Consider the following 25,312-nt stretch of genomic DNA (forward strand, 5'->3'; position numbering starts at 1 on the left):
GAAATGTGATGATTTTAAAAAGTGTATTTTTTCTAAGAATGACAACAAAAAAAAACCAACCAAATTCTAGAATTTAAAATTCTTGCAGTTTTGGGTGTTCTCTTCATGTCACAATTTTGGTAAAAGCATTTTATTATAATAAGGGACTGCCCTTGAGGAAAGAAATTTGTCATTCATGAGCAAGCAGATTAAATACAATGGAAGATCACATTCTAAATTTAAAAAATGACAGTAAATGATAATCTGCTAAGCAAATTGCCAGTGTGTGCATCTATTAGCTGTCAGACAAATTTCACAGAATCAAGTAAGTTGGAAAAGACCTCAAATACCATCAAGTCCAACTGAAGACCAAACACTACCATGTCAAGCAAACCATAGCACCAAGTGCCACTTCCAGTCATTAATTTAGTAATTAATGCTTGTATTTTCCCAGCTGAGAGACAAAGATGTTCTTCTTCATGTGGATTCACAATTAAAAGTGAGGGTTTATGGGAATTCTTGACCAATACTCAAGCGCTCTTTGTCCATTTAAAAATTACATTTGGCAGTCCACCTTCCTGCTATACATCAGATTGGCCTATACATTATGTTCTAACTTCTTTTGTTTTAAATACTATGTATTAATAATTTATTATAATTGTACTGTGTTAAAGATATTAAAGTTATAATGATACTCACCTTCTGTTATTTTCTCCATCTATTCTCCCTTTTGGCTCTTGTCCACCAGAGCTTCTCTTTGATTTAGGCTGAGGTGTGCAGTCCACAGACAAAGGCAAAGCTAAGGTGATTGTTTAAAACACTACAACAGCCCCAGTCATGCTGGTATCAAAAAACCAAAAATTCCAGAAGGAAAACCTCCCACAAGTGACCACAGCAATGAATAAAACCAGTACTGGGGCAAGTTTTCCATAGTTCCCTTTCAATACCTGCTCCATGGAACAGAACTGGTGTTCAAAGCATTTTTTTTTTTGGTAGACAGATTTGTTCATTAAATTATTAAAAAAAAAGATTGAAACCACTCACAGCCAGACACAGGAGCCAACTGGCTCCACAGCACCCATCGTTTCATCTCCAAATTCCAGCCCACTGCACAGCTAAATACTGTACTCAGGTTAGCATCTTCTAATCTCTGACATGAAAACTTCAGATTATTTTATTCCTAAATGTAACAGCTGAAGATTCATTTTCCTGTTATGCACTTCTGGTAGTATATTGACAACAGGTCTCCAATGACAGAAGAATAATTTGAATTTTCAGGAACAATTTGATTAAAATAAAATCTGCACTGAACTTCAGCTTGTAGGAAGCACAGAAAAATCTTGACAGGACACTGAGGAAACCTTTTTTTTCTATAGAAAGCAAGCTTTAAAGCCAATAAATATTCATGCAATATTTGGGTATTACTAGACTCAATCTTCCTTAATTTTCAAGTTTAATTGTGAGGTGTTGATATCAATACTAATCAGAATAAAACCTTCCAAATCTCTTAATTACCCTGCATAGATCCTGGCTAGGTGTGTGAATGCATAACCCACTGCCTGTGGCATTCACCCAGTTGTCTTTTCTATTTCCACTCTGCCCAAGTGTCCATTCTAAAACAAAATGGATGGACAAACACTTGGCTGTTGATTTTTCTCGTCGTTCATAATGACATTTTGCCTTTAAACAAAGTCACTCAAGATCAGTTCACTTCCAGGAGAGAAGATGCTTTGTGGAAGTTTTACTGTGATTTTTTTGATCAGGAACCAGTCTCAGAATAAATAACCAGTGTCCAGGGTTAGTAACTCGAGACCTTTCATCGGTGTATTTAAACTGATAGAGAAAAAGCATGAAGTCAACATGATCTTCAGCAATTAGTATTTTACAGACCACACTCGTCTGCTCCCAAAGTGCCAGCCAAAGTTTTGTCCAAAGCCTTTCTTAACCTTAATTTAACCGTGTCTTAATTACTATTGGAGCAGAGACCAAGCAAGATGGGAGAATATTTTTTCCAGAGCAATTGTTGTAGAGAAATGTCCAGCATTACATAAATGATCTATTCTAGACTATTTACTCCGTATGATGAATAAGGAGTCCATATAAAATATTAATTTGGACTCAATACTTAAGGGTTTAAAATTGACATTTAAAAGGAAATGAAAACCAATAGTGTGCAGGTTGAGGATTACCATAGGAGTCAGGAAGGAAGATGCCCTTGGAAGTTAAAGTTGTGTGTTTACAGTAGGATAACCCATGATAAAAACATAGCCTATTTAAAAAAACAGCAAGAAGGAATAAGGAAAGCGGAATACCCTGAATGCCTGTCTAAATGGCAGTATTTAAAACACAAATCTCTGTATAACAAAGGCTAAGTTTTTGTAAGAGCTGTAGTAGTTCAATCCAAGAGTATTTTTATTTGGCATAATAAAGATCCTAGAAGGAGAAATAAATACTTTTTTCACTTTTTGAATTTGTGGCTATACCCTGAAAAATGAATTTGCAAGCACTGTTGATTTAGCCAGCCTTTAGAATGCAAAGATGAAAACTGTTGTGTATTTTTTTATGAAAAAGAATATATACTATTACAATTCAGGTGATCAAGGAAATTTTAAAATAGTATTAATAATTATTAATATTTTTTGGTTGTAGAGGGAGGGAAAATTTGCTTACAGGATACAGCTCTCTGGGGATCTCAAACCACTTTATAAATAGTAATGAATGATGACAGCTTTATAAAAATTTATTATAAGTAACAATTTTCTATTCTACATAAGAATAAATTTTACTGCAATCTTTTTAAACAAGAAGTGGAGAGGAAGCAAAACGAAACCAACTCTTATTCCTTCTCCTGCATTACAAAGAAAGTTCTTCCTTTTGTGTTTGATATGGAACCATTTATTGCCTCCATAGTGAGGATGGTGTGCCTGTATCATTCTTAGAAATAATTCTGAAGGAAGTGAAAAAAAAATTACAGAGATCTTTTTTAAAAAACTGTATTCTGTGTCTTGTATTCAAGACTCCCTGTTGGAGATGTTGCATGATGAGTAGATGGAGAAAAAAGGAAGGTGGCCTTGGCCACTTAAAAAAGCTCATAAAAATTAATATGTTCTTGTAGTCAATATTTTTAGATTAAAGAAATATGCATAGAAAATAATGAAATCACCTTGTTTACAACTCACCTTCATGCAAATTTATATTTCATTTTTACCATTTTCTGAAGTGCTAGTTACTTCACATTTCTTTCAGAAATTATGCCTTTTAGATGTAATTTTGGGATAGTATATTCTTTTGGAAAAAAACCATGAAGCTTAGATTGAGCTATTCACAAGCCATGATTGAGCATCTAGGGATTGATTTCAGGAGTTTGTGAGGGAGCAGTACTAATCTAGAGGGGCAAAAATAAGTGTCCATGATCTTAATATGCTTGAAGGAAGTGAATAATAACTGCTTGATTTTTAGCACGATTTCTGTGATATTTCCTAGCTATATATATCTAACTATGAAAGTCCATTTTTGCTTTAGGCCTTTCATTCCAGGCAGTAATTTGAGACAGTAAGTGCAGCAACATTTCCTGATCAGAAAAAAGATGAAGAGCTGTGCAAAATCTTGAAAAAGTCCAGTCTGCTATGAGAAAATTTTTGTACCTCCTTCAGGTAAAGCAGAGATAGAACTCTCAAAATGATAAAAACTGAATATGGGAAAATATTGTCAAGCTAGGAGAGGAGGGTGAATTTACAATGAGATGGTCTTACAGGTCAAGAAAGTGAGGCTTATGATCAGGTCATTTAGTTTGACATGGCTGGATATGAAAGATTTTTTTTTTTTTTTTTGGAGGAAAATATAAGCAGTTGGGGTGTGAAGCATTTTCCCCAGCTCAGTCTTGGAAGGGCAAAGTTCCAAGTTAGGTGCCTGCAAGTGCTTATGAAGGCTCTCCTCTCAAAACCAAAAAGGATTGTTAAAAAAGCTTTCTTTTTCTCTTGGGAGACTTCAAACCAGAGAATTATTCACTGTTATTACAGTGATTTTTAGAGAAACAACAATGGGGTAAGGTAATAAATTCCATTTCATTGTGATGGAAAACAGGCTCAGAATTCATCCCCTCAATGGTTATCTAAGGATTGCCTGGTCTCTGTGACAGCCACAGAAATCCCACAAGGAGCCAGCCCAGGGAGCAGCCATGAGCAGGGTGGGCTGGAGCACTTTCCCAGGTCTGAGCAGATACCTACAAACACAAATGTGCAAAAAGCAGGCTAAGGGAGATGTGAGTGAGGGTTGCCATGGTCCCTGAGCAGTCAGCCAGGCACATCCAGCAGCAGGGAGAGGTCTGGGGACAGGGCTGAGATGCTGGGCAGGGAAGGGCTGGGACAGGCTCTGCCACTCCGACAGAAACTGCCCAGACAACTGCACCCGGATTTCCTGCCAGAAAAAAGAAGAGTTTCCTCACTCAGAAGGCAAATCTGGGAAGGAAATGAAAAGCACAAGATGTGGCTACTTCAGCATAAAATAGGAGATACAATTATTTAGAGTTTACATGTATGCCAAGGGTGCTGGAATACAACAGCTTTCCCAAACACAACACTCTTCTGTGCAGCTCAGGCTCCCTTGAAAAGTCTGCTGTACAAAAAGGGGAACCCTTCTCATCAAGGCCATGACTCAGGCAGACTTACTTCTTTTTGAATGCTCAGTAATGTCAGGGAGCCCAAGGTCTGCCCTCCCATCAGCTGCCAGGCTTTTTCAGGTGACTCCAGTGACCAGCGCTCACAACGCCATGATACAAATTGGCAGATGCCTGTTGCCAGAAAACTTCATTCTTGTCAGCTCAGCCTTGTGAGCAGCAGCAGGTGGTAGTAACCCACTGTCATGCACAATTATATTTCAGTGGTAATAACACTTCAGTCAAGGTTTCACTGCTGGAGACCCTTAATGTGGCTCAAGAGAGAGGGTAAGTGATGAGACAGAGTCAAAAACTCAAAAAAGAAGTTTGGAGTCCGACTAGGGCATGTGCAGAGTTCATATCCCCAAAGGTAATCAGTCAGCAGCACACCAGAAAATTGCCCAAGCTGTTATAAATGACATACACAAGGAAATATAGTCCCATTTTTTTCTTAATTATAACCAAGAAATGACATAAAAATTCTTCCTACCATTCTTCATATGCTGTTTTTATACAAATTACTAAAAACTAACATCAAAGAGGAAGAAATGAAGAAGGGAAGTGAAAAAAACATCTATTAGGAGTTTCCCCTCAAGAAAAAAACAACAAACAACAACAAAGGAAAGCAGAAAAAAAACCCCACAAACCAAAAAGAACCCAACCAAAAGCAAAAAACAAAACCAAAAAACACTGCAAGAAATAAAACAGACATGTAAAACCCCCAAAAATTCCCAAGGAAAAAAAAAAAAATATGCCACTTGGTGTATTCTGTACCATCATAAAACCTAAGAAGAGTCATTTACTCAAGCGTTTCTATGAGTCAGAAGGAAAGTTATCCTTTTAGCCTGCATATTTATCCTGAGCACTGTCATGGAACACAAGAAAAGCCAGAGGCAAAACAAACACAAAACAAACACAAAACCCAAAAACCAACACTGTTTCGCCCCAAATCCTCCCAGTTTATAAAAACAACTTACAAACAAAAATTGTGGGTTTTGCCTCACAATGAACAGGGTCAGCAGAATTTTTTCCCTGTAAAATCTGTCTTTAACAGAATCCCTAATTTACTCCATATTTGCCTCAGAAAGCTGAATAAAAATAAAAGGAAAAGAAGTCAAATAGTATCTGCAAAATATCCTTGATAGGACCAAGGATAATATCTTAATATGGCTGATTGTGTGCCAGTTTTGCTTTCCTAATAGGCTGCTGCTCACACTTGTTTTAAGGCTTGACTCATCCTGGTTTCCATTGGATTTCTGCATCATCTGGATTACAGAACTCTGCTTTGCAGCTGACTCTATGCAGCATTTTACTGTGTATTATTTTATTTCCTTTCTATTTAAAAGCAAAATCTTGCCCAGAATTGGAAGTTTTCCATTCAGGTAAGCAAGAAAGGATTTTCAAGCTGATTCACTGAGACTTTTTCAAGGTGCTTCATAGGCTAAGTGATACCATTAGATTTGGTGTTGCCAGGACAATTTAATAACAATTGCAAGTCTTGTTTCTCCCTTGAGTTCCTGGGGGAAAAGTGGACATAAATTTATATGATTTATATCTGGTTTACAACAGGCAGAAGGTGAAAAATTTTTTTTTACATTTCAGATCCATATTTTCTAATTATGACCTAGAGATGAAGGCAAGTCTGAGCTGGGCTTACTAACCTAAGAATTCTAGGCAAAAATGAGAAAAGCCAGACTGCTGGGGATTTCTTTCCTACTGACACTTGTCCATTGGCAATGACATGTAAAGAACTGATATTTCAGAGACTGGTCACTGTAGGATAGATTTTTTACATTTCAAGTAATCATTTAAAGGCACAAAGCAAAACTTCGTTGCAGCTAGGAATCCACTTCATGCATTTTTACTAATCCTTTAAAACCCTTTTCACTTTTATGCATTCCTAGTCCATGTATGCTTCAGAAATAGGACACTATTATAAGAAATCCTTTCCTGGTCAGAATCAAGAGTGTGTGAAAAACTGCTTTGAAGCAGATGGCTACTTGTGAAGGGGTTAAAAAAAAATCGTAGCAAACATTTGGATCCTCTAAATATAGATTATTTCACCTATAGTACCTTATTTATATTATGGATGAACCTATACTTCTTTTAAAAATAATAGGTTTAATTACAAATTAAATAAAATTCTAAAAGACATCCCTCTCTGACTGACTGAAAGACTAAAAATATTTTTTATTTAGTAGTCCCCATCTCCTGAAAATTATGTTCTACCTTCATGTTGTCTGAGGGATTTGCAAAAGCAGCACATGAGATGTCTGGACTGGTGGAATGCTGGTCAGCCTGGCAGATGGATGGCTCTTTTGCGCCAGTGTTTTCAGGGGTTTGGTCATTACCCCTGTGGGATTGTCCTGTTGGAATGAACTCAGGGCTAAACAACGAGCTAAACAAAAACAAAAAAACAAAACAAAAAAATGGTTTTGAGATCAGCCATAATTTTTTTCCCATTACAGAAACAATAGACTGGCATTCTTTGAAAAAAATCTCCACCTACACAGGTTTCATGAAGGATGTTTTCCAAACCCAGTGCAGGCAGTTGCTCAGGGTGTATTTAGCTGTCTATATTTAGTATCACATCACACTGACTGTTTAGGAGATTAGGACATTTGGGCTCTCTTTTCTTGCTGATTAGTAAAGCAACAATTCTTTATATTTCCTTATATTTCCTTATTTTTCCCTGTTGCTTGATAAATATTGATACTCTCAGACTCTCAGGCTCTGATGCATCCCCATGACTGCAATTAACTGAGGTGAAACAAACTGGACCACTCACTGAGAAAAATATGCATGCACTTAAAAACTTGATGAGTACTTCAGCTAAAGAACATTGCATCAATTTTAGGCAACAGCCTTATTTCAGCAACATCTTTGATGCCCAAAATCTGCTTGAAGATACACTTGATAACACATCCCATTGTTTCCTACAGTTTCTCTCACTGTTTATCATGGGATTGAAAGCTGTGTGCTTAATTTTATTTTCATAGTCTCATATATAAATTTTCACACATAAAGATTAGAATAGAATGAATCAAAATATAGCTGATTTTTTACAGAAGTTTAAAAGCTCATTTTACAAGAAAATAGTGCTACTGATACCATTTCCTGCATAGAGCATCAACCAGTATCAAGGGAAGCATGATGATATCTGTAACAGTTTAATTTTCCAAGTAAATATAGAAATATTTTCCTGTGGTGCATCAGCAAAATCAAGCAAAAAAACCGACCCCAAAAGCCCAACAAAAAAAAAACCTCATGCAGAATGTCAGAATACTCCCAGAAGCCTAAAATGTGAGAATTGCAAAATCAACAAACTTTTGTGTAAGATGAATCAAGTAAATTAATTTGGGACATCTGTAGCTGCAAACACTAGTGGGAATGGCAGACAGCCCACCTGATTGCAGTTACTCCCAAAACCTGGTTGTGTTACACATACAGAGTTAGCCAGTAATAAATTGGGCCACATTTTACCTTACATGCCCCAGCTGTTCTCACAAAATTTGGTCCCACCTTAACCAGAAGCCAAATCAGCGTCCTGCCCCGTGCCCAGTGTGAAATCTGCACTGTGGCTTTGCCCTGATGAAAAGAATGTGTCCTTCAGGTTCCATTAGAAACTTAAACAGCTGTTTTGTTTCAAAATCCTCTGAGAAATCTAACTTAAGCATGAATATAATGTCAAAAAATGTCAACAAAAGCTGTCTCCCTCTAGAAAGGATCTTTTGGAACGACCTGTGGTTGCACTGCAGTTCAGTAGTTCACAGCTATCTGCAGGAGCACTTTGTACCTCCACTTTGAGGAGGCTGGAGTCCCATAGGGAACTATTCTTTTTTCCAGTATATTTGACATGTTCAGCTGTTAGTGCTCATTATGGTCATTATGAGTTATTACTGCTCATTATGCTGTTAGGCAGATGATACCTAGATTTACTGAACTGATGCTGATGGGGGTGGAAGAACCTTTCTTCTCAGGTACAGATCTTCTTCTATAATCAAAAAGGAGAGCTAAAAATGGTTGAGATAAGAGGAAGAAAAGGAGGCATTGAAAGAAACACCACAGTTTCAAACCAAAACCAGTGACATCAGAGCCACATCTGCCATTGAGGGTCGTGTATACACAGCCCTGTCACATTCACCTCCCTCTGTTTGTCTCTAGGAACCAAATAGCTCAGAAACAACAATGAATCTAAGCTAAATGAAAGAATAATTCCATTATCACTGTTCTATTTCCTCTGCTCCATCCCTCATGCAATGACACATATCACTTTGGCCACTTTACTGATAAACTTTTAGATAGCCTTATGCATTACAATAAAACCATTCTCTAAAACAAAAATAGAAATATTGGCATAGTCAGTTTCTGAAATTATTACTGAAAGCTGTACAGCAACGGGAATCCCTGTAAAAACTACTCAATTGCAAATTTGCTTTTTCCATTTTCTGTTAATACAAATCAGATGCAAATCTAGAGTCTGAAAAAAAAAGTAGCATAAAAAGGTCAGTCCCATTAAAACTTACAACAGGTTAAACTGCTTAAATAAGTTATCAAGTCACTTTTTTCAACCATCATTATTTACTTTTTAAGGACTTTGATGAGCTATTCAGCAGAGGGGGGAGAATACATGACTTGCTGTGATATTTGATTTAGCTTTTTAATGTTAAGAACAAGAGGTTAAGCTTCCTGAAAACCAAATGGATCATGATGCCAGATCTCTTATCTCTCTTCTAATACTAGATGTAAGAGTACGGTAAATTCTGGCTTTCAGATTGACACAGGTCCTTTATTGACTTCCCTGCGTGTCACTCAAGTCTCAGAGCACTTGAGCTCCTTGACAAGAAGCCCTGGAATGGAGTCTCTGAGGGTGTGTGGTGCTACAACAGCTCTAAGTGTTATCCACTCACTGGTGTAAAGTGCCTTGGACTGGCTGGAGGATCAGGGGAAGGGAAAATGCCACCACCACCTGCTCTTGGGTGTAAACCCAGAGAGAAGTGGGCAATAATCATTCCCCTCCTGGGTTCCACTCAGCTGTGCACAGGCAGCAGCCAGGCCAGTGCTCCCTGGCTGAGGGACAAAACAAATGCCATCGAGATGAAAAGTGTGGGATGAGATAAATTATCTTAAGCTCCCTGTTGCATCCCAGGAAACAAATATTTGGACTGTACATAGATACAGTATTGGAAGTCTCGGAGTCATAAGCTCCATCAATCTCTCTGTAATGAATCAAAGAGAAAGCCATTCATTAATTAGTCAGGTATAATTAACAAACAGATAAATAGCATACAGTGGAATTTCTCTAATCCAGAGTAGTTTTAGCAATCTGGGTATTTCCAGTATTGTCTCTTCTGCTTGGAAATGATTGTAAAGGACACTAAAAATCTTTCTTTTTTTTATTTTTCTTTTTACCAGATAAATCAAGCCAGAAAGGCTTGATATCCCAGCATTGTGATACAACATGCCAGCTCAGACTTATGGCATATCAACTCTTTCCTGCTAGCCAAATTTTCCGTGGTAGAAATTTCTAAAGAGGAAAAAAAAAGAAAAAAAAAAGTAATAAATATGCATCTCCTTCAACCTCTAACAGATTGAAATGGAGTTGTTCTGTCAAGAACAACAGCTTGTATCTGCTTTACGTTGTTATCATTGTGACAGGAGGAATGTAACTTTTAAATAAATATAAATAAATACATATTCTGACTTAATTTCCTAATCATTGATGAAGGAATTCTCTGAATAGCTTTTTGTTCCTGACTAACCATTGCCGGATGGCTAATCCTGCACCAATAAATATAATCTAGGGCTTTATGATCAAGAATTTTACTGCCAGATGTCAGGAATGCAGTGGACAATTACATCACATTATAAATATGGGGCTTGATCCAACACTATTAAAATTAATGAGTTTTTTATTGCCTGAAATTTGCTAGAATCAAGGACATAATTAAAAGATATGGTCACACTTCTAAGCACAATCTATGCATTAGTGATAACCCTATTCACAGTATGTAATAATAGTGTGACTATATTTTATATAAAAAGGTCAGTATGAGGTAATTTTCATTTAAAAAAAAAAAGTTGTTTTCACTATTTGGATTTTGTTTACTTAAAAAACAATTATACTATTGTGATCTGGTAAAATGCTAAAATGACTTAAGATAATCAAGGATAAGTGTCCTTACAATTACTAATAGTTTCTGCACAATTGATACTTCAGCCAAATATTGGTCAAGTGGAAATCACACTTTTTCCTGCACTGAGATGCCAAGAGGAAAGTATTTATTTTTCCAGTTTCCTTCAGCGTAAACCTTCACTATTTTCTTTGCTTTGTTCTCCAAGAGTCAGACTGGATAAAAATCTATTCCATGTTAATTTTACCCATGTAAGCAACCTAACTGCAACCGGCAGAACTACTCATATTTATATTTAATCAGGACCAACAGAAATCAGAGAGGTAATAAAACCACAAAAAACAATTTTAGCAACAAAGGCCATGCAAACCAAAAGAAAGGAAACATCAAACCCATATTTTTAAAGGGTCTAGATTTCCTCCTGTACTTTTTGTGTCTATCCTGCTCCTGAAATAAGCCTTTATTTTATCTCAGACTCTCCTGTTCTTCAGGCTGATGTGAGACTGTGGGGCAACGTGCAAATCACAGAATAGTTAAGGTTGAAAAAGACTTCCAAGATCATCAGGGCCAAACATTAACTCAGCCCTGCTGTGTTCACCACTCAACCACATCCCCAGTGCCTCAGCTCCACCTCTTTCTGAACAGTCCCAGGACAGGAATGGCACAGCTTCAGATCTGAGAGCACAGTTCACTGTGCTTGGAAAATACCAGAGAAACCAAGAAACTTGAAAAGAAATAGACATCTTTCTGAAGAAATGAATGAGAAGGAGAAAATGGAAGTTGGGACTGTCCTGAGCAGGGCCAGGAGTTGGACTTTGATGATCCTTGTGGGTCCCTTTCAGCTCAGGATATTCAATGTTTCTGTGGAGTCATAAGGCAGAACAGTTTGGTACAGTAGGAAATGCAATCTTATCTAACTGAAATAAGAGCAGCACTGATTTTTTTCTTTTTCACATAACCTACAATTTCATTCCTGGTTTTAAACAATTTCATATATTTTTAGTATTTTTAAGATCTTTAAAGTTGCTCAGTATTTGCTGCAAATCCATTCCTATAGTGCTACTTGTTAAAGATCAGAGAACTTTAAAGAAAAGTTTAGTACATGTTTAAAGTTGCTTTAAATTACACAAATTGCTAAAACTCCTACATTCTCTCTTTCCATCCTTTAGTGCCACAGAATGTTTGCTAGCATGGCATAGAAAAAGGAATTGTGAATTTTATAGCACAGCAAACAAGTGATTGTTTGTCCTGCTGGGTGTTAGTTCTGACCCAGGTAGCAGTGTTTTATAGTCTGAAGATCAAAGTGCAACTTACCCATCCAAATCACATTTCAGCTTTGTTTATTACTCTCTTAACCTTTCATCTGTGCTTTACACAGTGCTGAGAAATATAAATATAAAAAATGTTCAGAAAGCCCTGTTTCAGTGACTCATCTTTACTTCTTTACTTATCATAGTATAACAAGCTTTTTGCTTTTCTTAAAACTCTTCCATCTTTAAAACTACTATAATATTCCTTCTGAAAAATGAGTGACTCAAGATACAAAATACATTTTCAGCTCTAAGAAAAAGTATTTCAACTTGTTTGATTCACCTTAGAAATGCTGCTGTTTAAAGAGTGAATAATATTGAAAAGACTTAATGAAATAATAAGGTTTGTGACTAACATTGGGTTATATTTTTTGTAGTCTTTTAAACCTAAATTTTGGGGGGGATGATTTTCTTTTTAAGGAGATGCAGCAAATAATATCAGACATATGTAAACACTCTCAAGGGAAAACAAACCCACTTATCAGTTGTATTCTTACAGAGAAATCCCCAAAAATGTCTCTAAAACAGATTTCTGGGTTCTGCAAGTTGTTAAGCACAGGATATTTAACCTCATTTTTGCAACTGCTTCATTCCAAAACATTTCACTACTTGGATTTACTGAGAAGTTGCTTTTAAAAGTACCTTCAATCTGCTTCATTCATGTCAATTGCAGCAAGCTATTAGCTGTAATTGGCAATTTAATTTTTTTTTCCTTTTTCTGCTTTTAGTGTATGATCATCTTCCAAAAAGTAAGGTTTTAGAATTTCACTAATGTACCCTAAGTGATGTATTCAACCGTAGCCCAGGCAAATTTTACTTAAGAAATTGGTCTTTATCAAAATGTGATTTTTCTATATGCATCAAGAGATGTGAAAAAAATATGTCCTCAGGAATTGCCAAATTGTCTGGAAAAGGAACAGTGAGATGAGTGACAGCACAGAAGAAACACCCTGGCATGACAAAAACAGAGAAAAAATCCCAGGATGCAGGTGCTTGGGTGCTGAACCTAAATAAATGGTACCAAACCAAACCAAGCCAACGCCCAGCTTACACTGGATCCTTTCCTCAGAGGAAAAAAGACAAAGAAGGGAGAGAAAATGTAGTCTTCCATTGTCTTATAACTTGCAGGCAATCTTTAGGATTCCTTAAAATCAGGAGCTCCATTCCTGAAAACCCAAATTCCAGCAGAGAAAGCTACAGCATAAGACTTGGCACGATCTAGCCTGTGACCATTTAATTCCTACCCACCTCCACCCCCCTGCTCAAGTCCTGGGTAATGCTACAGTAAGGGCAGGGTTTTCCAAAAGGCCTGGGAAGGCTTAGGTGTGAAAAAGTTTCTGCACCTCTGCTCTGGACATAAGCCTGGTTAAGTTTTCAGGTGACAGATCATTATCTCTCACCGCCAGGCTCTGTCAAAACAGAGCCAGTTTTCTTCATTGGGATGGTGGAATAAGTAATCCCTCCTGTGCCCATGAGCTACAGGCTGGAACCTTAGCTCATGTGGGTAGATGATACATCTACTGGTGTCAAAAACAGGTCGTAGTGTGGTTATTGCTTTGCAGAAAAGTTCTTTTTCCTAATACAACAATAATGGGCTAATTTGTTTTCTGGTAAGCCCAGACTATGCAGAGAGAAGGTTTAATAATATATTCAGGTGTTAAAAAAAGATAAGTAAAGAAATATAAAAGATAAATAGGTGTTAAAATACCAGGTAGATGTCCAGAGAATGATTCATCTTCTCCCTCCCAGTACTTGTGATCCACTGCTCTGCCTTACCATCACAGAATCACAGCCTTAGGGTAGCTGGGACCTGTGGGGACTTCACCACTTCCCCTGCTGGACCAGGGTCAAATAAACCAGGTTACTCAGGGTTTGAGTATCTCTGTGCACTGGAGACTCCTCAGCCTCTGAGAGCGACCTGATCCAGCATCTGGCACCCTCAGAATAAACAAGGTTTTCATTTTTGGACTTTCTTCTATACGTGGTGCCCACTTGTCCTTTTCCTGGATGCCACCGAGGGTCTGAGCTTGTTTTTTTTAAAATCTTCCTCATTCTCTATAAATTCACATTGAAGCCAGTGAAAGCCAGATCCCTTCACCTGCTTGTTTTAATTTCCTTTGGCTTTTTGCATCTAGCTTGCTTGGCAGGGAGAAGCAGGTTCTGAATATGTTTCTGCTGGGTTCTGCAACTTTGCAGGATGACTTTAACAACTAACTGTTGGCACACATTGATCACCACAAGTAATTTTGTTTCTTTCAGCGAGATTGATTATCTTTACCTAAATCATAGAGATCTCCTGGGAGGAAACACTGAGACACTACAGAGAATGTGATGGGAAAAGCTTTTAAAGGACTAAAAAGTTTTAGCAGCAGAAAACGAAGAGCTCATGTAAATGAAAAGCACAATCTCATGACAAAAGCTCTCATCTGTACAGTCACACAAAGGAACATATCTATTTCCATCATCCAAATGCCAGCATTCAGTCATTAATGGGAAATAAACCCTCTCAGGCTCATTTTTCAAAATTGTTTTGTTGGAGTGTTGTAAGGGAGCCATATAAAAGCAGAGCAAGGCTCACACACTCTGAATGCAATATCCAGAACTTGTTCAGTCTTTCTGGAATGCTGCAGACTTCAGGAGTGGTGAGCCCAGAGCTGCTTACAAGAATGGGAGTAAGAGAGAGAAACCAACACATGGAGCCAGTTTTCTTGGTGCTCCAGGCTGCAGAATCAAAACCTGCACCTCCTTCAGAGACACTGCACCAGGCTGTTCTTCTATAGATCAAAACCTTGTAGATACAAACGTATTTCCTGTTTGTGCTTTGTCCTGGTAAGAATAGACCAGGTTCTAGCAAAGCTGAGGGTTCCTCATGGCAGCTGCTCACCTCCACCTTGCAGGAGGACCTGCTCTGTGATAGCCTGGAGCTGGATCTGGTTGCAAGACAACATTGTCTGCAAGAGAAGGGCTTTTTTTCAATGCCTTTAAGATGATCCAGATTTTTTTTCTAACCCTCAGCTGCATCTTTGATATACTATAGCCAAGCAATGATATTTTTTATTCGTATTTTGCATGTCTCAAGAAAAGGAAAAAAAAGGTTAAAACTGAGAATTTATTCTTCATAATACTTTTTCAATATTATCAGTTCCACAACACCTACTGAATACACTCCTGTTTGTAAATTTGTTTGTACACAGCACTTTCAAAAGAAACCTATCAACAAGAACATCTGCTGCCATGACTGAATTTGAACCAGAGATCAAAACACTACTTATGAAATATTTATAAAAAGAAACCAGCCAACAACTATATAGAACTTTCAAAGGCTAAAAAAGCAACATTATTCGCTTGTGAGGGAGAAAGAAAAAGAAATGTGTGCATTGTTTTAAAGCCATTTAAGAAGGGAGGCTTAAATTTGAAATTGTGATCACTGCTTCTCCAGCATCTACCTAGAAAAACTGCAAAGATGAAATTCAGGCACTTCCACAGATGTTGAATTTTGTTGTTGCTGGAAAATGCAGGTAATATCTTGTCTTTTTCAATAACATTTTTACAGCACATCTTTAGCTGGAGGGAACCCACGTTAGAAAAGCTCTGTGCTAGCAAGGTAGTTGTCAAGTGATTTCTTTGTTATCAGAAAGAAAATAATTGAAATAATGAGTACCTTTCCATTTTAAGTTATCTTTAATAGCAATTCAAGAACCTAATGATAATCAAAATCCAAACAATGTGCATCCAAACAGCTACCAGCTACAGGAGAAGCTCAATGATGAAAGGGGCTTTAGGCTTTAAACACAAAGGATGAGCAAACCCACGAAGTATCAAAAGAGAGAATTTTAAGTAATAGAATCATAGAGTGGTTTCAGTTGAAATGAGCCTTAAATATCATTTAGTTCCATTCTCAGCCATAGGCAGGGACACCTTCCACTATCCCAGGTTGCTCCAAGCCCCATCCAACCTATCCATGGACAATTCCAGGGATCCAGGGGCACCCACAGCTTCTCCGGGCACCCTGTGCCAGGGCCTCACCACCCTCACAGGGGAGAATATTTTTTCTGATATCTGGTATAAACCTACTCCCAGTTTGAGGCTATTCCCCCTTCTTCTCTCATTCCAGGCCCTTGTGAAAAGTCCCTCTCCATTTTTGTAGCTCCTTCAGCTGGTGGGAGACCACAATCAGGTCACTCTGAAGGCTTCAGAGTCGAAGGCTGAACAAACCCAATTCTCTCAGTCTTTCCCCATAGGAGAACTAAATTATGGAAAAAAAATCATTTCCACCAAAAAAATGGTGGAAAGAAAGTTAATATTTCTTTAAATGTGAACATTTCCCTTTCAGCCCACCATAATTTAGCCATCCTTGTTAAGAACTATTTAATGGCAAAAGGAAAATATTTAGAGAACATTTTTCAAGAGGCACGTAGTAATGAAGTGAGTAATTATAACATCCCCAGGGTGCTCAGGAGTGCATTTCACAGGGTCATTAATATGGTTCATGGGTAGCTGAAAGCACATGGCCTTTGGCCCCCCAGCACACAGGGGGCCCAGTGAAGGACACCCCGTGGTGTCACTGCTTCAGTAAAGCCCGGCAGATGAAATGCAAACCCATCTCCAGTGGAGACACAGCACTTTCCTGGAGCTGAAAGGAAAATTTCAGTCAGAGAAGCAAAGCAATTAATGTGTGATAAACGACACCAACAAGTAGAGATGGGAGAAAAACATTTTGGGAAGAAATTCATTTCTCCATGTGTTTCCTGTTGGAATCAGTGAGATGTCACAGATAAGTGCTTACCAAACTCATGGGATGTTGGAACCCAAGTAAAAAAAACAGTTTGGGGATATGTTTCCCTAATCCTTTTGGAATTATTTGGAGCTATATGGTGCTCTGCTTCCTTTCTTTTAATATTTTGTGCTTCTGTACTGAACCATTCTTTCTTCAATAGGAAAATAAATAGTAAAGAGATTTGTCAGCATACCTATGGCAATTTAGGATCCCTCAACACAAACCCTGGTGGAAAGCCTTGAGAAAATGAACAAATTATAATGACTAAGGGATATCTCATAAAAAAAGAAATCCAAGATCTGACCAAAAATACAGCAAAAATTATTTTTAAAATCAGTAGGATTCTTGGATGTGAAGTGAGTCTCCCATACAAAGGTTGCTCAAATCTCTTTCATTCTATTTCATTAGGATCTTGAAAAACTAGTGAGAAATTACTGCAGAACAATGAAAAATGCCAGTAAGATTTATTTCTCAAGCAATAAACCCCCTGAAACATGGAGGATATATTTCAAATTCTCAATTAAAGTGTATAAGTGATCTTTCTTTTCTCAAAAAATATTTTTAGCTTGCAACATATACAACACAAGACGTATTCAAAATACTTTTACAAATGAATTAGTATCTAGTATTTATATTTGCTGGAAGGCAATTTTCATACTTTGCTTAACAAGAGATATTCACCAATAGACAATATTTCCTCTGGCCTTTCAGAGCCCTTCATGTAGCAGTTTTTCATGCAATGATTTATTCAAATGCAGGTTTTGCCAAAAAAATATTTATTTGCCAGTACATTGTGGGAAATAAGAAATCAGTGTATCAAACAACAGTCTCCTATATATTCTCCATTAGAAGGTAATGAAGATTAGAACATTTTTACTGTAGTATTTTCTAGGTTGGCTGAGGCAGGCATTTACACATGGATCACAGATTAAATAGAAGAAAAAATTTAGGACTCTCTCTCTTGCCAGTACTGCTGCCAAGAGAGTTTTGTACCACTAGATATATTGTTCACATTACTCTTTTTAACCATTAAAAAGTGCTGCTACAACCTTAAAATACAGATCTTGTTCAACCGACTCAAAAATATCAGGGGGTACTACATCAAGGAAGTATCAGAATAATATTTGATGTAGTACCCATATATGTAAACTAATTTGCACACGAAAAACCCATAAAATGAGGAATTTTATGCATTTGAAATGTATGAAAAATGAGAGCAATATTTGCAATGGAAATCCCTGTCAAGTTATCTATTGCTTCCAAAGCCCCACAGTACACAGAAGTGCTTAATTTAAGCTTCAGAAAACTATTTTAATATATGTAATTAAATGCTGTCAACTGGGAATTTAGAAATATTCTATCTACTTGTCCTGCTACTTCTGTCACAAATGTTGAAAGAATTTTCATTCACTTTTTTTTCTGGGCATGAATTACAGCTGCATAAAACTCAGGAGTGCAGAGTTCCTGACCCACCATGGCTGGACACAGACCTGACTTAGCTGCTGAGCTGCAGAGAATTTCTTAATGTCTTCCTGCTTGGGTTGAAAAATAAAATATTGGGAACTCAGAGGATTATTTCTGTTTGGGAATGCTGTGCAGTGAGATACAAATTGCATTAAAATCCCAATTTATCCCCACCCCTTGGCTTACAGTCAGAGAGAGCCTTGCCTGGGAAGTTTGGCATCCTGGCAAAGGCAGAGCAGCCTAAATTCTGTTTGCCTCTAAGGATGGGGCCAAATCTGGCTCCCCAAGATGTCTCCCGTCCCATCCCAAGAAAACCAAAGGCTTAGGATATCGTATAGTGAAAAATGCAGGTACTGTTGCACAGCTGAAACATTAAGAACACAGTAGATTTAAGGCTTTGCATGGGGATCAGTGATGGTGCAAAAGTAATTTGATCAGATATTACTTGGAGCAAAGTGAAGGTAGTTACACATAGCTCGATGATAAAAATTACAAATAACATCATGTAGGATAATAGGGTCAAAGATTTTGTCTTTTTTTTTTCTGAGGCTGTGAGGTATTTATAACTTGTCTTCAGTGAAGGCTTTTCCCTTCCTGTTTTGCAAATATTATCATGCTGAAGTTTATTCTGCTCTCAAAGATAAATCTGCTATTTAGAAAAACTGGAATACTTTTATTATATGATTAAATATTGATGAAGGAAGTTTATCTTACTAAAAAGTAATTTTTCTTGACAGAAATGACACAAAGTGCTCTTATGCCAAAATGAATAGTTTTAAAGTTTGTTATTTGTTATTTCTGTTTACCAAAAAAAAAAAAAAGTCTAGAACATCAGAATAAACATGTTATTTAAAATGTACCTGTACCAAGATAGAAACCTATTCAATGGCAAATAAAATTATGTCTTTGTGCCCTAAAAAATAGAGAAGCTGGTGTGTGTATGCATCTATCCAAGCAGGTGGATAATGTCAATTGGCTGTGCTAGAAAAAGCACAAATAGAAAAGAAATGGTTCATTTCAAGAACGCATTATTTATTCAGGGTTCCCATTTCATAAATATCTTGCCTGCTGTGCTTTGCAGTTGACCCTTTAAAGATCTCTAGTCAATAACCCATTGTTTACCTCACATCCATTTTGTCATTTTGGTGGTACAGACCCAAGTGTGGAAATCTTCCCTTCTCTGCCCCACTGCATACCCCCCCTCCTTTTGGCTGGCACTAACTCACCAAAAAAACCCCACTAAAATATCATTAATGACAGCAGGTCTGAGATTTGAATGCTAATTCTATTAATGGACCTATGAAATTAGGACACTGCAAATCTAGATGAGCTGTGCTTGGGCTGGGCTGCCCTGAGGTTACCTGCTATATTAAATAAGAATTGTCTAATACATTTTTAGAATTCTAAGGATGTGTAAATCAGCCCTTGTGAAGTACAGCACCAGGGGGAATAGATAACTGCAGTACTCTCTATCTTAACTCCTTCTATTTATCAAGAATCAAATTCATTTGGAGGGCTTCATACCAAGACTCTGTGATGCCCCAGGCTAAGGTGGGATCAGATCAGGCCTTCTGGACACATTCTCTACTGTGCAGTCCTAAAATATTAAAATTTCATTTATATATAAAGGAAAACTCTTATGAAGCTGCCAGGGATCCCTAAAAGTATTTGTAGATTAACATTTCCTGCATGTTCTTGCACTTCAGAAATCTTGAATGATTTTTGACTGCACATTTTGATGTGTTTTGCTATTAATTTTCCATCTTTACTTTCATTGCAATGTACTTTTAATTAGGCAATAATATATAATCTTCTGCTCATCTATCACTTTTACTCAAACACCTTAGGAAATGGATAATAGAGAAGAGGCTCATCAGAGACCCTTTAGAGGTGCACCAAAACTGGAATAAAATGCCATCTCCTGACAGTACCTTTAAGGTTTCATAAAAAAATAATGGATGTGCTTGTCACCAAAGCTAATGATCAAACATTTTCCCACTTTTACTGGATATTAAATTGTGAACTATAAAAGAAAACCCCACAGTCTAAGCAATGTAGGGAAAAGAGTCTTTGTACATTTTTTATCTCCTTTGATATCTAACTAACATAAACCTTCTTATTGCACTGTTACTTTCACTGAATAGCCACTATGCCATGAGATGCTTACTTTTACTGAAGTGAAAAGGCTTCTTTTCAGGAGAGACAGCTCTTCAGGTTGCAGAAAAAGAACATAATAAGCTCTCTTTGCAAAAATACTCAAGTGAAACAAAACACTAGTTCATCACAATCTCTTTATAAAGTTGAACAAAGCTTTTTACTCTCATATTAAGCAATTTTTGAAAGTGTTATATCTAAATTTTATACACTATTTTGAATCATATTTTTAATCCTCTTTTTAATATTTTCAGTAGTGTTACCATGCTGTCAAAATAAAGAGTAAGGCAGTAAAAAAACCCATCCAAATTATGTGATGGAGACAATACAAAGTAAATCATTACCAAAATTGGGATAAACCAAATTAATAAATTTGACGAATCAGAGTAACAGTGAAAAAAGCAGATCTAGTTTGAAAGCAATGGGGGAAAATGATGGTATGTTATTCTATTTAAAAAGATAAAAGTATTAAAACAAAACAAGACAGTACCTTCTAGTCAATCCCAATGGAATTAGACTCCTGAAATAGGCAGGCATTTCCAAGTGGCACTGAAGTAGCTTTCATTATAATATATTCTCATCTCTGTGACCTGCAAATGGTCAGCTGATAATTCTTCATCCCATGAAAAGTTTCACCAGGCTGCATCCTGGAATTGCCATAGTACTGATGCACATAAACTTGCTCATAAAGGAAAGGTTGTGCTTTATTTTCCTGGCCTGTGGGGAATGTGCAGCTCCTTGCTGAGAGCAGGATGGATGAGGGCAGAGATTCTGGGCTTGGCAGAGGTTGCCCAGCCCTCACTGCAAGGCTGTGTCCTTGTATTTCATGCACCTCTTGGGCCAATAAGAGGTTGCAGGGTGGCATCACTCTGCACAGCAGCAAATGGGTGCTCAAACCTGAGGGATTTTCCTCATGTATCCAGACACACAGCAACGAAACATTTATGGCATAGTAAGACTCATTCTCTGTCACTAGTTTATCCATAAAGCTGCCACAGTCGCTAAAAAAAAGTTAAGAAAGGGCTTTGGTGACAGTATTTCTTGCTTTGCTCTGTTTTCTGTCACTAATGTGTGTTTTATTTGGCATGAATGCTGCAGCCCAGCACAGCTGGCTCGCACAACGCACTACTGAAAAATGGAATTTTGGGCTGGGAAACGTAACAGAATTCTAACAGCTCCTCTCAGAAGCAGTTCAGGGAAGGAGGAGCAAATACCTTTCCAGTTCTTCATCACATCACTTCAAATGATGGGCAACCAGGCTCTGTCACAAGGGGATGCCCTGCACTGAAGAGCCCCATTGATTTCAGTGCAGTTATTTGGGAAATAATGTACTGAGTAATGTTATCAGAGCTCTCCGTCTGCTGCAGTGACTTTACTTGCAGCATTATAAGTACCAACTGGAAAAAAAAAATTGAAGTGGTGGAACACCTGGATAAGGGTTTTCTATTCAGTAATCCCAGGCAATACTCTCAAACTAGAGTGTAACAGTATAAATGCAAGGCTAAATGACAGTAAAGGTTCCTATATCCCCCTCAAAAGGAAAAATTTCATATAATTAAAGAAGGCAAAACGAGGAGAATCTCATTCATGGGTTTGCTTCCATTTTGACATGAATTTTGGTCTAAATGTTTAGGATGTTTGCCTTCCCAAGGCACACATTTGAATGCCTAACCGAAAATACAAAATACAGACCATTTTTCCTTTTTTATTTATTGCCACCTTTGATCCAGACCCTTGGAATGACAATTTACTGTTTCTGTAGGGACAACCACTGCCTCTTAAAGAGGAAAAAATGAGAAATTTAAAGCAGTGCTCAAACTAGAGATTTCTCTAAGTCATTATTCCTTCTCCCTGTTCAGTTTGTGAGCTTCAATACAAATGCTTTTTTTCTGTTAAAGTTCTATTAAAGTCCTGTGGCTTAAAGATAACCAAGAACAAAAGGTATAAATTAATAAAATGAAGATACAAATTCCCAGTTAGCATAAACCAGCTCTCTCCTTTCTCTGCACTATTGAAATTGAAAGCAGTTTTAGCCAATGGTGATCCAAAGCATTCTCCTTCTCTAAATAAACCTTTCATAAGAAAGAACACAGAAAGCAGCACTGGCAGTATTAAATCTGTCCATCATGATCTTTTCTGGATGTTGAATGGACTCCTTTCATAAATCTTTTCCATTTTCTTAGTGAAAATTAGGTAAAATGCTCCTGCTTTTTACCAGGTGGATATATACTGAGTAAACATTTGACATCTCCTATCAGCTGAGTTTAAAAACCAAACTTGTCTTCATATGTGTCCTTTCCCAAAAAGAAGCCATAAAGATATATCTGCACTGTCCTTCAGGGCTATTAGACTGCTTCTGCAGTGTTCCTTCTTGGTGAAATTCTTTGCACAAGACTTGCATCCAGAAGGAATCCAAAGACATAATGTGTTTCCAATGGCTTCTTACTCAGTAGTGTCCAATTTCCCAGGGCAAGCAGTTCTCTTTTCCATCCTCTTTATCTAAGGACATTTTCTAACAGACTTTCATCCTCAGACTTGTTTCAAAGACAAAATTGGGCCAGGGAACTCACCAGGGCTTTGGGTTTTTGTTGGATTGTTTGGTTAGTATATTTTGTTATTTTGGTTTGGTTTTGGTTTTTGTTTTAATTTTAGATGCACTTGCCCCATCATTCTTTAATTTTTATTATTGTTTTCTCTTTACCAAATGGAGTTCACTTTTAAGCATTTTCTAACATTTTATTTAGAAGTAAATCTTGCATCTCCAAAAATGCAGCTCCTTGAGGAGATTAGTCCATAAAACAAAGGATCTTTCAACTCAGAATAAACAGGAAAATAATCTGAACTGCATCAGAAGCTACTGTCTACTGTGGACTTAATAGAAGTACTGTGAGGAACCTAATACCAAAACACATCCCCAGTCCCATCACGATTGGTCCTGGAAGAAGATGGTAATATTTCAGCTCTAAAGATTTATTGAATGATAATGATTTTTCAGTTTATTTATTTAAAGAAAGTTTCACATCTTGGTGAAACCACGTCAGACGACCCACAGAGATCTTTGTAAGATATCTATCCACAAAAGTCTGATACAAGAAACCAGATCAATAAAGGTCATGTGAAAGGGAGAAGTCAGACCTTGTTTCATCCCTACATCTTCTCATGTGATTAATAATTCCTTAAATTTTCCTTCTGCCTGCAAAGCCCGGCATTTCACACAGGGATGAAGGGATATCCAAGTCTCCCACAGGCACCAATCAGTGGAGCTGGACCTCTCACCTTGTGGGATATGATCAGGAAAATGGAAGCTGAGAATTTTTTTCCTATGCTTTTGTAAATCCATATCTTAATGTGACTGCAAAGGGAAACATTTTTAAGGAATAAGGAGGAACAGGAGTTTCAAAATGTCAAAAAGTTAAAAGCTGAGATCTACCATGATTCTGCACAGCCCTACTCTGATGGCATCTGTGGATCAGAAAACAAGGAAAAGCAGGAAAAATTTAAACTGCTCAAAGTTTCTTTTCTGATTGCTGCTCTATTTCTCCACTACCTATATAATCATATATCATCATTATTTATCTGATACATGACAGGCATTGCAGCAAATACAGTAGATGTGCATGACTTCTACATAAACAGCATTGGTTTCCCTAAGAAAACCCTGTAAACCTGTTACAGACTTTGCAGAATGTCATAGCAAGTATTCATACCAATCACTGGATTCTGCTGTGAATTTTAGTTTTTACTGCAATAGGTCCCACTTAAAATAAAATCAGCTCTTTGACCCTTGAGGCTCAGTAAAGACCATGAAGCCCAAAGAATCACAAAGACATGAACAAAAATGAGATCCTCCTAAGCTGATGGATGTTAACTGTGGGTTACCTCAGTGATCAGTGTTAATTTACAAGTGCAAAAACCATTACCATCAACAAAGGTATATTAATTTTCATCTTACAAGCAACTAGCCCTTTTAAACACTGCAATTACTAATGACTCAGGAATCAGACTAAATAATATACAAAAATAAACAGCCCTTTCAGATAATAGATACTTTCTTTTATACTGGCATATAATACGGAGAAATATTGTTTGAGACATCAAAGACGGGCACTGGTGCAAAACTGAAATGTTGATTAGAGGCACAGGTAGCAGATTATTAACTGCTGTATCAATATGTGTCCAGGACTTTAAGTCATCACATAATTAGAAAACAGGAGGAAGTAAATCATACAAAATATCAGAACTTCCTTTCTTAAAGTGTTACATCACAAATGAAACCTTCAGTACCAAAGAAATAAATCCAGACAATAATAGTTATGATTTCCCTGGAAATTATTCAGTCCCTTGTAAAACACAAGAACTAGTTATTAACAGTAGACTAAACACAATAACAGTAGACTAAATTCAAAATCTAAAGGTTAAATCCATTCCCTCCCCCTGAAAGAAGGATGTCAAACTTTTAACAAAAATGAAACTTTTGGAAGACAATTACCCAGATGAGCAAAGCAGAACCGACACACTTGGGGACTGGGCTAACAGAATTCAAAACACCAAGAACAGGGAAATGACAAAAACCAACAACCCAAAAGTAAAGCAGAGTAGCAGACACTTGAAAATAAAATTGACTAGTCTCCAGAATACATTCCCTGCTGTTACAGATGTTACAGGGAATACCCTCACACCTCTGTAAGTATTCTGAAGTCACTGTTCTCATCTCCATTATATCCCAGGACCCAGCTCCTGCTCTCAGGAGTCTCAACATGCAATATTTTGGTAGAATATGCAGAAGAACCCCTGACAATCATGTTGTCTCAAGAGCTGGTGGACTTTATTATGCTTGTGA

The 25,312-nt window shown here is 37.2% G+C and overlaps 1 protein-coding gene across 8 annotated transcripts in view; it reads right to left on the reverse strand.

Annotated features, from left to right (window-relative positions):
* NLGN1 (neuroligin 1) overlaps positions 1–25,312 on the reverse strand; it is a 425,895-nt gene that overhangs the window by 166,195 nt on the left and 234,388 nt on the right. The gene's annotated exons all lie outside the window — the stretch shown is intronic.

Source organism: Motacilla alba, chromosome 9, assembly GCF_015832195.1.
Source record: "Motacilla alba alba isolate MOTALB_02 chromosome 9, Motacilla_alba_V1.0_pri, whole genome shotgun sequence".
Taxonomy (NCBI): Eukaryota; Metazoa; Chordata; class Aves; order Passeriformes; family Motacillidae; genus Motacilla; species Motacilla alba.